Here is a 16736-nt window from a genome sequence, read left to right as displayed (position 1 = left end):
CTCCGAGACAAACGAGGCCGACTGTGAATCGAAGAGAGAGGGGAACAGCATCGAGATGAATAGCATATTAAAAAAATAATAAATTAACACACTCTCGTGGGGGTCTCTTTCTCAAAGTAGCGCCGCCATTGTACTTTATCGTACAATGTAGCTACTGTTAATTATAGCATGCCGTCGTTGTGTGTATCCTGGCGTGGAATACGGCGGGCATCACTCACCGCATCACGTCGATTCAGACGTTCAGTCTAATAATTGTGTGAAAATAAAAAAGATCGAACCCTTCGAAAAACCGATATAGATATGAACGAGAAAGAAGAATTTATTATTGTTCGCAGCGAGATAAAACAAAATGGAAATTTTTTACAATTCTTGTAAATATTCTTCCAAATATTGTACATTACACAATACATACATCAGTTAATTTTAAGCTAACGTTGAACTATGCGTATATGATATCACCTTGTTTTTCAAAATCATCTTTTTCGTATTAGGTAAGAGTTTTGCAAGTATGTTCAGGTCCTTTAAAAGTTAATTCTGAAATACGGAGGTCAAAGACTTGAGTCTCAAAGAAAAATACGTTAGGAATACTTAATCCGATTCCCGGGAAATAGGAAAAGCTGAAAGCGTGACTTTTTCCCGTTTTGTCTCCATCACCATAATCCGACACGAAGATCTGAAAAAGGTTGGCCGGTATGCAGATTCTACCTGCTATCTGCCGTTGCAAACTTTTTGACTTATACTTTATGCCACGCTACTTTCTCGTATTTTCATTTCATTCTTATATGCAGTTGGATGTATATTAACTGAGAAATATGTACAGCATTTATATTTAAGACCGATTAGAACTGTGAAATCATATATCACTATGGGGATCATCAAATACATTACTCTTATGAACGCTGAACGCAAAAAGGGAGGATCTGAGAAGTCTTTATCACAGTCTTTATACGTGATGAGTATCTTTTATGTATGACGTAAAATACTAGCACAAATCTTTACCAGAACGAGAGGGATGAGATTCAAGATTGATGGTCTGTATCCACGATACATTTTTGATAACGTCAAATGATATAATTAACTGCAATATTTTAACTTGCATTAACATTCGCATGTTTCGGTAACTTATCAAACAGTGTACAGTCAGTAGCTGCCTCTGATATTCATCAAAGATCGTTCTCCTCAGGAAGAAATAGAACCTATTCCCACGCCTTCTCTACTCGAATGGGTGTCGATATACGTACTGGTGCGTTAAACACTAGACCGGCAAAAGGAACAAACGCAAGTGATCTACGTGCGCACGAGTACAATTCGTGTCATTGGCGGAGAAGCAACATAGAAGCCGGGTAAGGAGAAAATGTCGGAATGGAGAATGAAAGCTGGCAATGGTGGCGGCTCGATTGATTACACCGCAAGAAGCTGGCCAGACCTTGTCTTCCCACCGATGCCACGAAACGGACAGATGGACGCACGGCTATGCGCTACAGGTGCTGCATAGAGAGGAGAGTCTCTTGTGTTCTCTTTGATCCTGCAGGAAGGAACGTAAGCCGTACGGTATCCTCGGGCGGATACACTCCCGTAGCCAGTGGGCGAGGGACTCTACGCCGCTTTTTCTGCGTCCCACATTCCGGCCACGTCGCTCATCACGTAGGATTTTGCCTTCTGTCACTCCCTTGATCGACGTGCAACACCAACCGTCGCCGGTTCATACCGTTCCGTTTCGGGGATTTTCCTGTTAAGGAACGATTTATTGCGCTCGTGCGATGCGTGACATTTGAAAATTGTTTAACACTAGAACTGGATTGTTCAACTGGACCAAAATAAGATCCTATTAGAAAGTGTTGAAGAAAGGGCGAGAATATGGGTGAAGTAAATGGAGAAATCGACCAGGACATTCTTCCCCAACTGACAGAAAAGCCTCTAAAGGCTAATGACCTGCTTAAAAAACACCTTGCGTCATTATAGGACTTCGCAAAACTCGATAGACTCGGCAGGTGTTTTCTTTTCCATTTAAGATCATCTATATGCCCAAAATGTCATGTATATTTCCTCTACCTTTTATCTTCACATTTTTTTTATTTTCTCGTCAAATAAACGTTTTTTTCATATAAATACGCAGAGATGTTTTCACTGGATATTATCACAAGATACATTGCATTTAATTTTTCCAACTAGTTCACGTAAACTTAAATAAAATCGGTATAATTGAAACTGCAACTTAAAAATTATATTTTATTACTAGGCCTTCAAAGCGCAAAGCCACTTGTAAGTCATTCTGTCAGATTGATAAAGAAATTAAAAAGCTAATCCTTCTCTCTACAAATTCAGCACTCGCCTCGCCATCCATCTAATTTCCGACAAGATCACGAGATCTCTCGTGTCGCACGCAGGAGAGCTAGAGCATCAGCGAGCCACCCTCTTAAACATCGGCGCGCGAATAGAATTCACCCAGTTGTGAGAGGAGAGTGAAATAAATCGCGGAATGGAGTTTATCCCTGCGTACTTGCGTACGGAGAGCAAGAGAACGGAAAAGAGAGCGCGTCCTCATAACGAAGGGGAGAGGGATGACCACAGTGGACAAGTGATCGAACGATACGTTAGCGCGAGAAGAAGCGGAGAGAAAGAGAGAGAAGAATGAAAAAGCGGAGCACGGGACGTATATAAAGGTATTCGGGATGGCGAAGGCACAGCAGACCGGCGGCCACATCAAAGCGCCCACCGACTGCCCGATGCCCGGGCTTCGGCTCGGGCTTTCCGCGCGTGTTCCCGCGGATGCGTGTACGTGCCCGTGAGAGCCCGCGCGGATCGGGCGAGCGGCAGCGGCTCCGCGCCGCGCGTTGCGCCGGTTTCGAGAGATGGTGCTTTGATTCCGGTTGAACCGGTGTTGCGCGCTGCGCGGCCGGCCGTGGACGCACGCGTGTGCGTGCGTGCGTAGCGGCGACGCACGGCTCTCCCGAGGCCGTGGCTCGCGTATATACGGAAGGGATAATGTCGCAGCATCCTCCTGAAACACCGTGGAACGACCGTGTCGTCGCGTCCACTCGACCGATGTTGCTCCTTTTTAGCAAGGGACGTGTACGCACGTATCCTTGAGTGCTGGCGGAAGGACGCGGCGGTTTCCCATTATCAGGCCTTGGAACGCGTCATTAATTATAGATAGATACATGCACACGTCAGGCTTCTACATGAGCTTTAGAATGAAAGAATGAGTACATTAATGGTGAGACGGACGGGATCGTAAATTGCAGGGTGGATTGAAGGATTTTCTTGTGGATTCTGAAGTGTAATTAACGAGAGACACAATGAAAACATATAAAGTACGTAAAATACAAGTCCACGAAGCATTCTTATGTAATTTTTTTTATGAAGAAACAAAATGACAACGATGAACATCACGCATCAGTCTATGATAGATCACATTTTATTTTAACTAAGGGCCACTTCGACCAAGCTCCGATTAACTTAATCGTTGATTAGTCATTTGTCAATCTGCTTCATGAGCAAATGCGATTCGTCATTTCCAATGGACTAATTAACGATTAAGTTAATCGGAGCTTAGTTGAAGTGGCCCTAGAGATACCATTATGCGTTAGAAATAATGTGTTTTTCACGTTTCCAAATATTTTTTATCAAAAACACTAGTTTCTGATTTTTAATAAACTACTGTAGACGAATATATTACTGATGATTAAAAGACCTTGTAAATACTCTTTTAAGAATGTTTAAAAGAGACGATAAGAATAAGAGCGTATATTTATGAAATCAACGCTGTAAATTATAGAAGTTGATAAGTAGATATTTTTTTATAAGTTATTACATGCTGAGAATTCTGAGTAGCCGTAACTTTGACTTCTATTATGCTTCTAACTGTTTCTAAACGTGTAATAAATTCAGTACGATCTTGATGGAGATTGTAGATACGACTAAGCACATATTCTTCACTGTAATGTATACGACGGTGAGTAGTAATAAATTTTCCTTCCTTAGAGAAGCAGCATAAATTAACGTTGTTCATAAGCAATCATAATTTGCATAATGCATTACCGCATTATTCTGCAAAAATTTACTTCTTTTCCATTATTTACAAGAAATTTCTTTAATACTATATAAAAATCGTCTGAAATAGATGACTAAATGGCTGCAATCTGGTGAATGCATTAATATTTTGACTCCCTCGATTCTCTTTGGTTATCACCAGCCATTGGAACCGCAGACCACACAGGATACACTACAGACTACCTAATTCCAATTTCATTTCAATTGAATCGTACCATGACGTGCAATGTGTCAAAAAGATAACGGTAGCCCGCGGTGGGAACTCGCAACAATGGCAATTTACTGTAATAACTCATTCGCGTATAGAAAGATTTCAAATAGTGCCAATGTGACCGCACGATCTTCGGGAAGCGCAGTATTTCTGTGGTATTACTGTGATAGAAAACCATCATAATCACAGCTTTCACTTTGAGAGATAAAGAAATGAACAGTTATTTTTTTCAAGTGCCCCCCTGCTGTTTAAAATTATCTATTCGCACTCGTAAAATATATAAAAGGGTACTCTATCGTTATAATTTTTCACTCAAACTTTATCTATGCTCTCCTTTAAATCGACCGGGTATAGAAACACGATAAAATGCAAATTACAATAGAGTACTACGCCGTAATGACCCACATATCACCTAGTGTTCCTTGAACGACGACATTTGTCACCTACCAACTATCTATAGAAATGGCACAATAATAATATATGATGCTTTGCTGCTGTCATTACGACAGGCACACATCGATATCAAACTAGTTCACGCTGGTACAATAAAATTTGATAAATGCAGCGTAGGCGTCAACGTGGATATCTAATCTGGCGAAGATAGATGGATCGGACGCGGAATTGGAAGGAGAACGCCGAGATCCGCGGCTCCGGATCAACGGAGAAGACGAGAAGGACGCGATCCTGACCACCGCGGTGGGTTACTCCCGATCGTAAAATAACCGAGGCGCAGGAACCCGACGAAACGTGCAATTGAAGTGTCGAGCCGAGCGTGATTACCGTCATCAGCGAAGTTCAAATACCGGTGTAAACGCTTCGCACTTTCGAGTCGCTCGGATATACGATTGTACGAGATCGTGAACGCGGCTCCACACTTTGATTGGGGACCCGTATTACGGTGAATCGCGGCGGCGCGGCGCGGCGCGGCGGCTCCGTGAGCTGGCACGAGGAGAAATTGAAATCGTTTTCGAGCGCAAAATCGCTCGCTTCGGTAAAAGTCGATGTCGTTACAAGTGCGGCACCACGATGCAACGCAACGATCGCCCGTTGTTCCGTTCGCAAGATCTTGCACATCATTTGCAATCATTTATTTCGCAATGATACTACGTGACGCGTCAGTACGACTCGCCTCGTTTTCTACGTTAACCATTGCCACTAGCAAAAGTGCAATTTACTATTGTAGATTTTAGCGTATTGGGTGTGAGCTATTTTCTGTACACACTTTATTACACGAATAACTTAAATTAGCGACAATTTTTAAGCTGCTTCTTATATTACACTACATTTTTTTCCCATTAGTTTCCAACAAATTTAATTTAAGTAGAAGCTACTTCAAATCCGAATTAAGATGATACATTCGATTTTTTTATTGTTTAATGTATTATCCTTTTGATTACTATACTTGTATGCATACAAGTTGCGAGAGTATTTTATAGTATCTTAAATTTTATATCTAATTCCTGAACTAAAATGATAATATAAAAATAGCACAAGTTACATAATTTCATGTTTAATATTAAGAAACACAATTAAGAATATATTTTTCTTATAAAAGTGCTCGCGTGAGTTTTTATTAATAAAAAAACATTTATATCCATTCCCATTGCATAATCTGCATTACATATTGCTGCAATAAAGCAATTAAATATAGATGGAAATAACATATCGAATAGCATTTAAGACATTAATTTAAGACATTAATTATAACTTAAGACAGAATTGTGTGTGTGCAATGGTGCTCTCACATTAAATAATATATACATAAAATCGTAGTTATACCGAGCAAATAAATCGTATCTTGAACAATAAATTACCTTGTGGTTACGCTGCGATGACGCCGGGAGATGCAATTGGGTTCACGTGACCGCCAATTTCCTCTTACGCTTCATTTTTAACGGCGACGTGATATCTATAGTTCGATCGATATAAATATCTTTCGCGGGTATCTGTTTACGGGGGGCAGTGTAATGAGAGCCGTTCGACCCGCGCCTATCGCCATAAATTGCACACTTAGTCGCACAACTTAATTCTCCATTTACTTTAGTGTAATGGCGATGATAGTGAACGGAAGCGATAAGCTTGACGTTACTTTGTTACGTAAACGAACTGCGCGACAAGTAATTAATCATTCAATGCCGTTATGTTTTTTCAATAAAAAAAGATAACTTTCTCGTGCGTCTCACTTTCATCGCTTGCGTTTTGCAAGAAGAGCGTATGTTTTTAATTTTATTGTGACGCGAATATGTGACTGCATGATTTATGGCGCTTTTTGTTCATAGTTATGTTCATGTCTTTTTATTTTAGCTTCAATTTCTGAACTTGAGATATGCATCAATGTATCATAAAATCTCTCTTTCATCCTTTATATTTTATTTAAAAAATATAATTCTTAATTTAATTATTTTCAAATACATGTAATTCATGCCGACTTTTATTTATAATTACGATAATTATGTTCAAGTCTTTTTAAGCCTGTATCAGACTACGGATTGAGATTGGATTGAAATTATTCTGATTGAAAGTTAATCAATCAGAATAAAGAAAACTATCTCAAGTTTAGTGATCGAACTTTGCTCTAATTAGTCTTTCAATCTAATCTTAATCCCAATCCGTAGTCTGATACTTTAGCTTCATTTCGCGAACTTAAGATATGCATCAATGTATCGTAAATTTTTTCATCGTTTGTATTTTATTTAAAAAAGTATAATACTTAATTTTTATTGTACAATACATGTAATTGTGTAATTTACGCGGACTTTTATTTATAATTACAATGATATTTATGTCTTTTTACTTTATAGTTTCATTTTTCGAACCTGAGATATATGCATTATTCTCGATATATGTGTCGTAGAACTATTTTATTTGTATTTTACATAGACGGTAGAATTCTTAATTTTGACTTCACAATATGTGCAATTGTGTAATTTATTTCAATTTTTGTTTATATTTATTGAAATATGCATCGATATATATTCACGGTTCGTATTCTCTGAAATATTATGGTCAATAAACGACTTGTTATATACTTGGCGATACTAACTACGCCATCTTGTGTCGCAGCATTCAGATTGCAACAGCATTCGCGCAATGTGGCGGCCTCTGCACAAGTCAAGTGGAAACATTTGTTCTACTTCCAGGAAAAGTATTGACCAGTCCTAAAATTAGCATTTATGCATTCTGTTTAATTTTAATTTTTACATGGATTTTTTAATAAAACAAATGATTCTTTGGAAAGTTTTATCTATTACTGTTTACTATTATTATTATTTATAAATTAATATTCTATTTAAATTACAATTTAATACAAAAACATTTATTAAGATAAAATTCCGAAAACTGTTCCCGCTTTAATTATTTTGACAATTCTGGGTTTCTAATTATATCAATATAATAAAAAATGCTGCGAGGATATCAAGGACATTATGCAATTCATTAACGAATCCATCCTTTAACGAAATAAGATATGCTGAGAAAAATAATAGTTGCAAACGATCACAATCAGATATTAGAATGTTCTTCGTTCGCGACATCTTTTTGTCATTGCAGCGCCTTTTCTCGCAACAATTTAACTTCGTCGAGTGCTGCGATCAATTTGCATGATCTACGATCCCGAACGCGATCGTACACGACTCTCAATTATTTACCTAAGTTCGCGACGATCCCCTCTCGCCAGGCGTAGTCTCTAAAGACGACTCGCACGCGGCACGCAATTAACGTCCACAAGCTGCTTAATAATATAACGGTCAATTTGCCGCGATTAGTCGGCGTAATGATAGCTCCCCCGGATAATTTATTGTTAATTATTCCCGGCCGCGATACCCTCGTATACGTATATGTCCGTCAGGCGCCGACAACTAAATTGACAACTAATTGAAATATTGCTCGCGCCAGTAATAAGAGGAAAAATTATCTCACCGCCACGGAGTAATGTTAGAGTCCGCGCAAGTACTTAAACTCCTCCTTCTTCGTCTTGCCTTGTTCTCTTCTACCCTTTCGCTTAATCCAGCGTCGCCGTTTTCACATAGATTTTTTTTTACAGAAAAACGGTGATATTATCGAGATTAGATTATCCGATTAATAGTCACTTCGATAATTTGCCATAAATATTAATTTGAAAAATAAAATATACCGTTCGATTAATTGCGGCTGTTTAAATACAATTATAGATTAAATTATATTCAATTTTACGCAGTTCCGAATCTCTCGCTGCGAAGGCGCCGTATAATGAACTTTAATGGCCACTTTAAAAGCCTTGGATTGCTTGCGAATAAGTTATTATTCAATGTAGAAGAATCGAGAGTTTTTGAGAGATAGAGGGAATTGTGACGTATACAATTACATTACGTTCAATTTCAGAAAATAAACTACAAATCCAAGATTACTTCGGCTGTCATATATTTCTTAGCAATTTAATTTGCATAACGCATAAAGTCTACTTTACTAACGAATAATATAGTTTAATGATTCAGTGAAAGGAAATACAATTACGCAGGACGAGATCAGTAAAATCCCAGATATCCTTTTCACGTTTTAATATTTATAATTTTTTACTTTCAGCGAATTTTTCAGATGTTTGTAAAATTCTTCTTTTGCGAAATCTTACGTTTATGCAATCGTCGAAGCCAATGATTCGAAGGTTTTGCTCGCTCCTCGTCCTTCTCCCTTTCTCAGGATGCAGCGAAGGCCAAGAAAAAGCCGACGGAGCTGGCATTACACAAGGTGCGCATAAAGTCCCATGAATTATCGCGTGGCTCGGCGCGCTCGGCGAGCGCAGCGGACTTACGTGTTCGGAGAAGCAATGCTCCTGGTATGGCCGCGGGATGGCTAGAACTGCCGATCCAACCTATACTTACCGTCACTGAGATAATCTAGCCCTAGCCTAACCCACCGTAATCCGAACAGCGAAGGGGAAGCCGCGAAATCTTGTGTTGAGACTCGCCGCGCCGCACCGCGCCGGGGTTCACCTTCCTATCCACCCGGCGAAACGTGTTTTATCTTCAATTCGGTATACCGTTCTTGGCTCTCGAGCACTTTCGACGCAAGTGGCAACTTAGTTTAGCTTGTTAAATGACATTTAGACAACTCTATTTACCGCAATTTACAACAGCTTTTGTATTCGCTGCTGCTATCTAAGAGAGTGATTAGAGAGTGAAGAAGAAAAATTTTCCTAATTAATAAAAGAAAGTATTCGACATTCTATTTCTTCTCCATCAGAATTTTGCAACCTGCATGATCAAAATATACGTACATAAAATATAAACGTTCGATCAAAATAAGACACACATCTATTCTGAAACATAAAGCGATATTTATCAATCAAGTAGTTTTCCAACTAAACCGTTAACAACAAAGGATTCAATTAAGATTCTTCGGTTTCTTGATTATTATCAATAATATATAATATTGTCACAATAAATACAATACAACTCTTTGCCTCTTTGAAGCAAACGAGGTAATATTCTATCGTCTCAAGATTCACGGACGTCCTGTGCAAACCTGACAATGCTGCAATGGTCTGGGCTCGTGGGTGGTGTGGTATCCCATGGACGAAGACGGGCCTCGACCAATGGGATTGGAACGTGGGTGGTTGCGGTGGTGTGAGTTTTCTTCGCCGGCCGTGGGTTTGCGTGGGCTGCACGGTCCGCAGGATGCAGCATCTTTCAAAATGGTGGTCCCCCCGAGACCGCGGCTCTCTCGTGACCATCACGTTCTCGTGCCGCATGCACGCCATTTCACGAAATCGCAACAATACCCCGGAGTCCCACACGCGGGCGCACCACCGCGCTGCCATTTCTTTTTTTTTTTTTTTTGTACTTGCGCAACATTTTCTGAGTATCAAGATACTCACGCTAGAAAATGACTTCCACGAAGAAATTTCCGCTCTCTCGCCGACGTCGCGCGTAATCGATAGGCTCGCTCGCCGACGCCGTAGAAACGTTCCGATACAGTAGGCAAAAAAAAAAATATCAAGCGAGGTGTAAAAATGATCGGATAAGTTATATTGTTTTCTGGGAACGTGCCTGGCGTGGTGTGACGACCTTATCGATTACTGATCGTATGATTAACAGCGAGTAAAAATTGCAACCGCAACACGGTATGCTAGGAATGCTTCTAATATTGCACGTAACTGGTTTATATGTGCAGGTGTTCACTGAATATTTACTATACTTATCACATTATTGTGGAGTTATGATGTAATAAATAATCTTAATAAATATGAAATTATAGTAATGTATATAATGTATAATGTATAACAAACAAGCAAAAATAATAAACTCGTTTTCATGTACATTTATTGATCATAATTGTTATAAAATTATAAATATATATATATGTACAACATAGCATTATATATAACATTTATTATTAAATTCTTCTCTGTTATAACCATAAACTTTTGTTTGGCTACACTATATCAGTGATGGCACCGCAAATTCAAGTGTGTTATTTTTACACGTATACACGTTTAAAAATGACACATTAGACTAAAACTCTTTTTACATGTTTCTTTTTATGTTAAATCACGTCATTTAACACGTTTAATCGTATTAAATTAAAAGTTAATACGTTCAATCGTGTTAAATAACATGATTTAAAACGGCAAGAAATGTGTAAAAAAAGAGCTTCAGCTAAAATAACACCCTTGGATTTGCAGTGAGAGGTAAAAATAACAGGTACATACCTTGCAAGTAATTAAAGTTGTTTTGGTCAAGAATCTACTTTTATCAAGGCACCAAAAAGGTGTCAAAAAATATTCAAATCTTGCGCGGAATAATTGATCATCGTGACGGACGGTAGAAAACATCGGACATGACGGACGACAAAAATTTCGAGGGGAGCATCTAAGAGTTAAGGCAATTAAACAAGATCATCCGTGACCGGCGTTCCTGCGTGACCACCCCGCAGCGAAATATTTCGCTCGGTCTTGAAACAGGTTTCCGAGAATTTTTCTTGAATTTTAATTGCGGCTTACACGTATCGTATAGGTAGGCATGGGGGGATAGGGCTCGTATAGATACGCTTGCTATCGAGTGCGATCGTGATGTAATATGTACGCCGTGTGTAATGGGCGTGTCGAGATTAAACCGGACCGCCGGCGCCATTCCGGGTTCGCGCTCTAAAAAATCATTTTTTTTCCTCCCCGCTGACGCACGTATCTCCGCTATTTTCATGTAACACGCGAGAACATTGCGAAATGCGCAAAAATTTTGCGCGTAAATAAACGGTTATGGATTTGCGCTTATCCCGCACACCTTGAGACGTTAAAAGATTACATTTGCAGAGATGCAGTCTGCGCCAGAAAGAAAAATGACAGTTTCTGAAACTGTCAATAAACAACGAAGATAAAGCTGAACAGTTTCATGACTGACTTTGTGTTACGTTAAGATAATTTAAAATCTTGAGGTGCGAAGCTACCCCTACATTATTTTATTAATATTTGTTCTGCCTATTAGAGTCATTAATCGCATGATGGCATAAGCTCGGAATATTAATATGCTTTTCGAGTGCGTAACATTATGCAATTAATAATCCTGTAATTATTCGCGTTTTTCTTCATCATTTTGCGATGGAAACTGGTAATCCGGAATTTGATTAATAGTCCGACACTTATTATATAGAGGAGAAATTTGCATATTATTCGATTAATTATGCAGCCGTCACTTTTGCAAAAAGCTCTTCCGAGAATAATCTTCTAGCTGCGGTCGTCTTAACAAGACTTGTTACAGATCCTTTTAGTCTTCCTCGCGCGGGACAAATCTGGAAACAAATAAAATTAATCGCGACTGATTTATGTCTCGAGTTTCGTAATTTATCGCGTCATTCTCAGCAGGCAGCAAATTCGATCAGATATGTCAGCATTGTCGTTCGCTTGGCGTGTTTCTAATTTAATCGCAATTCACAGGTCGCCCATTTTATTCGATTATTTTCGGCGTTATTACCTTTACATGGAGTTCGAATGAAGTCGTGACATCGATAAGCCGCCGCGGGTTTCCGCCGCTGCATGCTTGTAAAAAAGGCAACTTTGCATGATCACTGATAAAAATACAACCGCGGGCTTCCTTCGCGCTCGCTAGATTACAATCGACCGAGGTAGTCGTGACTAGCGGCACTATCATTCGGGCTTCCCGCGGAAGCCAACTAATATCACGACATTTTCGAGCAAGGTCTCTCACCGATATCGGTACCGTCAAAACCATCGCAAATTTTGCAACTTTCCAAATTTAAATTTAACAAAATCCTGCTAAGACTCACGTGCCACTGCGTTATCACTGTTATGTTAATACAGTACTTGCCATCACACGTTTATCTAGAATTATGCTATCGCTACAACTTCGTCGAATTTAAATTATAGCTCGTTAACGTACTTTCCTGTACATTTTGATAAGTTAAACAAGCGCTAAATGATGAATGAGTTTAAATAGTCAATTAATCAATCATTTTAATGCCACAACTTTCTTATTGCGTTTCCGATCCCTCAAGATTTCAGAAATTAAGCTCGAGCTTAAGTTTAATAAAAATAAAGGTAGCTATAATAAATACGAATTGGATCAATAACTTTCAGTTTTATTTATATAAAAGTATATATTTTATAATTATGCTTCTTTCACAGCAAGTCCTTCTTATAATACGGACACTTTACAATCGTAATACCGATGCAAATCCTATTCTTTCATGCTACTAGAATTCAAGCAAAGTGATCGTGACTAGTGGCACTATTGCTGAAACGTCCTGTAGAAAGACTGGCTAATACCTCTGGGTTCTCAGGCAAGGTCTTCTCCATGTCGGTTCCTTGGAAACAATTACGCCTCGTGGGTTATAATAACGAACCGTTCCTCTAGAATCGTACGTACATATGTATACGTGCCGTGCGCACAAACGCACATGTACATACGAGCGTAGATGAGCTGCGCTTTTATCGCGAGCGTGAGCATCAAGTGCGTACTACGAAGACGGATGGCCTCGTAAATCTATTGGCAGCGCGCATTCTCTCGTTTTCGCATTCTACTTTCTTCTTTTCTAACACGGCGCGAGGGCAACTTCTAAAGCCAACTCGACTCGAGATTTATCGCCTAATGTCAAAATGCCGATGGCGAACTAAATCGCTCTAGAAAGGCATCATTGCTATTCGAGTTTCTCAGTGCTATTCAAAACGATAAAATAATATATGTATACTCTATTCGTAGCAAAAGAGATTAATATTAATTGCAGACAATGATAGCAGCAAGATGTACACAAAATAAACGGAACGCACAAGTAGCCTAACACTTCAATTTAAATTAGCAAATAAATATTAGAATCTCATGATTAGTACAATAAATTTTTAGAAATATTACGAAGGCATCCTTAAGCCAAAAACAATGGTCGAGAGCGATTGTCATCGAAACGACAATGTCACTTTTGTTCCGTCAAGCGTTTTTATTGCATATCGTTTGCATGATATTAACTAAGAAGAATCTGTCGTCTTAGCATAAGCGTAGTTAGTAAAGCAGCTAATTCCTGTATAAGTTAAAGGGTTAAGTCTTACGTCCCAGTGTCGATTTAACGATGCACTGCAAGCTGAGACTGTCTTGTTATTTATATCGTATGTCATATGTACTTATTTATAATTGACAGACAATACGGGCATTACTAAAGCCGTTTCGGATGCATTATTCGTGACACTGACTACGTTTACATGGCGGCTTGTAATCCGGTTTAATAACTACCGTTTAATACAATACTATCCGATTCAAGATTTTTCTTCTTTTGATCATAAATGATCATTTATAAATATGAGATTTTTCGATATTTAAACTACAACTTTTAGTATACAATATATATCAAAGATTGTTTCAAATGTTTAAAGTATCAAAATAGGTTCATATTTAAATGATCATTATAATCAAAAAAAGAAAAATTTTGGATCGGATACGGTATTTGGTATATTGGAGTATACGGTAGTTACTAAACCGATTACAAGCCGCCGTGTAAACGTAGTCATTTAGCTGACCGTTCTTTTTCTTCGTACAAATTTCAGTCACCAAACGATTGTAATTTGCCTTGTGTCATTTTACGCTTTCCTACTTAATGCCTCGCCATGAATAACAAACGGATCGTTGCCAATCGTTGCGCGACGATGATGTATTATTAGCGTAATGGTGCGGGCCAGCTGTCAAAAAGTAACGAACGCGCATCTCTTGCCCCTTTTCGAGAATGACGAAATTGATAGAATTGCGTTCCTGTGATGGTATACCTGTCGCATGCCATGTGTGAAGCGGGCATGGCATCGCATGCTAGCGACAATTTTCGGAAAACGCCACGGATAGGCCCTTCTCGTAGTTCTTCCTCGCCACCCTAAAAGATAATCGTGCAAATGTTGATCAGCGCTGCATCTGACAAACCCATTGTTAGAAACAAGCGAAAGATGGATATAAAATATTCAAACCAGAGTAGTCTTTTTTCAATGTAATATTAAGAAAATATTATAAATAGATACCTTATTTATTATTCATACATAATTAATTATTAATTATATCTTAGGCTGTCAATTTGTTAAATATATCGATTTCATTTCGTTTAATGTACTTTACAATAGAAGCATCTCACAATCAGTCCTCTCCCTATCTTGCTTTTCTATGGCTCTCTCACGGGGCCCAAACGCATTCTTGTCCATCGCATTTCGACCCCCATATTTTCGCGAACACACGTTCCCTTAGAATCTTCACGTCGACAGTGGAGAAATAAATCCTCCCTCTCGCTTCTCAGCTCGCTTTCTCAAGCTGACACTCGCGAATTAACAGATCGCACAGTGGCAATTAAACCCCCCAAAAAGGATTCGAACACTTCGTGCCACGACGGTTCCCATGGTTGCGCTATGGTGTCGGTGTGCGGGAAGAGAACGGCGGGCGGTAATAAAAGAACACGAGCGAGATGCTCGCGAGGGGGATGAGGCACAAGTATCGTCGACAACCCTGGCATGATGCGCACGAGAAAGATCCCCTGCGTTGCGGCGGAGTCGTGAGACCGCAGTAAAAAAAGAAATGGAAACCGAGAGAGGAAGAAACGGCGGTGGACCCCGGCGTGGATGCTGCGTCGGTACGCAGAGGGCAATATTTACGAGAGGGGTTGGGTTCTGCGAGTCGGGTTCAGCCACAGAACGTAATTGCACCGGCTGGGGTACCCTGATTTATTGGGTTATTACCGATCTCGGCGCAAGAAGAACGCGTGGTGTATGGGCTGCCTCGCCCGCGACCTGGTCCTCCGAGATCTAACAAAATGGCGGAGAAGAATATTGTTAAATGTACGCATATTCTACGAACGTAGTCACAACGGCAACATAAAGAATTGATGGAAGCTTGCTTAAAAATCTATAAGAGACTCGCGCAAAGAAATTGCAACACTTGTTCAAAATATTAAATATATACATATAGTCGTATAAATTTCATGTTACTAAAAGTAAAAGTGACAAGAGATTAATGAACCGTATTTCAACGCGCAAATAAAAATCATAGCAAAAAGAAGCACCAATTGACCGCGCTGCTTATATCTTTATAATTCGTAGCGAGACGCCAGTTAAGTGATCAAAATTACACGGCCATTAAACCACAATGTGACATTTATTACTTTCGAATAAATACCGTATCATTTAACTGTCAATAATTCTGTGTCTTCTTCGATCAAGCGCTATGTATTTTTCGTGTTTAGTCTCCAGTTAGTTAAACTATATAATAATGGTCATTGAACTGCAAATAAAACATGTAATGACACGACAAATCACGATGTCTATATGCAAATTGTACCATGTAATGTAAACGGTAAAATACTATAAAATGTACTATGAGACGTAAATACAATCATGTTTCTCACATGTAATCATAAGTTGACCTTAGGTAACTTAGACTTAGACAGATAATAAATGATTATTATGTTTCCTTTTTCTTCATACTTTATATACGAGCAGTATATGTTGATATAGTGAACAATAATAACGAGTTACAAAATGCCTTCTTTTCACATGCCTATTCCATCAGCTCGCCGCGTGCAGCAGCGTCTCGAAAGGACTGGATCAGCGTGTAAAAGAATGAAACAAAGTGCGCTGCGTCTACCTAACATCAAATCTCGCATTGCGGCGCGTACGCCTTCGCTTTTACGCGTGGCAAATAAAACCAAGAGTCAGTCGACATCGAAATTATACGTATAGGTGGCATTGATGTATGGCCGAGCGGGTTTTGATAGACCCGACGGCCCTCGCGGCCGAGTTATAATCGCGCCGCGCATCGCATCGTTTTCTCGCCGAGCCGGAATCCTCCATTTTGAAACACACGCCGTGGTAACGTTAATGCCTGGTGTTTGTACCGTAGAAAGGATCAGCGCGGGATCATTGGATTTCAACTGCTCCTCAAAATCACAATTATTATTTCCTGTGAATATTGCGCGCGAGTTCTTTAATTGCATATTTTTCATTGAGTATTGAGCTTATTCATTCTAT

At 39.3% G+C, this 16736-nt stretch overlaps 1 long non-coding RNA gene across 1 annotated transcript in view; it reads right to left on the bottom strand.

Moving 5' to 3' along the window:
• Positions 1–11657: 11657 nt before the first annotated feature.
• Positions 11658–16736, bottom strand: part of LOC112457053 — a 34284-nt gene continuing 29205 nt past the window's right edge. Inside the window, exons 6-7 of the long non-coding RNA XR_003041049.1 lie at positions 14502–14602; positions 11658–12025 (exon numbers count right to left, since the gene is read on the bottom strand). This is a non-coding gene — a long non-coding RNA (uncharacterized LOC112457053). The remainder of the gene's footprint in view (positions 12026–14501; positions 14603–16736) is intronic.

The sequence above is a fragment of the Temnothorax curvispinosus genome, unplaced genomic scaffold (genome assembly GCF_003070985.1).
Source record: "Temnothorax curvispinosus isolate PA1 unplaced genomic scaffold, ASM307098v1 QBEX01007450.1, whole genome shotgun sequence".
NCBI lineage: Eukaryota > Metazoa > Arthropoda > Insecta > Hymenoptera > Formicidae > Temnothorax > Temnothorax curvispinosus.
Note: the sequence above shows the minus strand (reverse complement) of the source record. Positions and strands in the feature narration are given on the sequence as shown.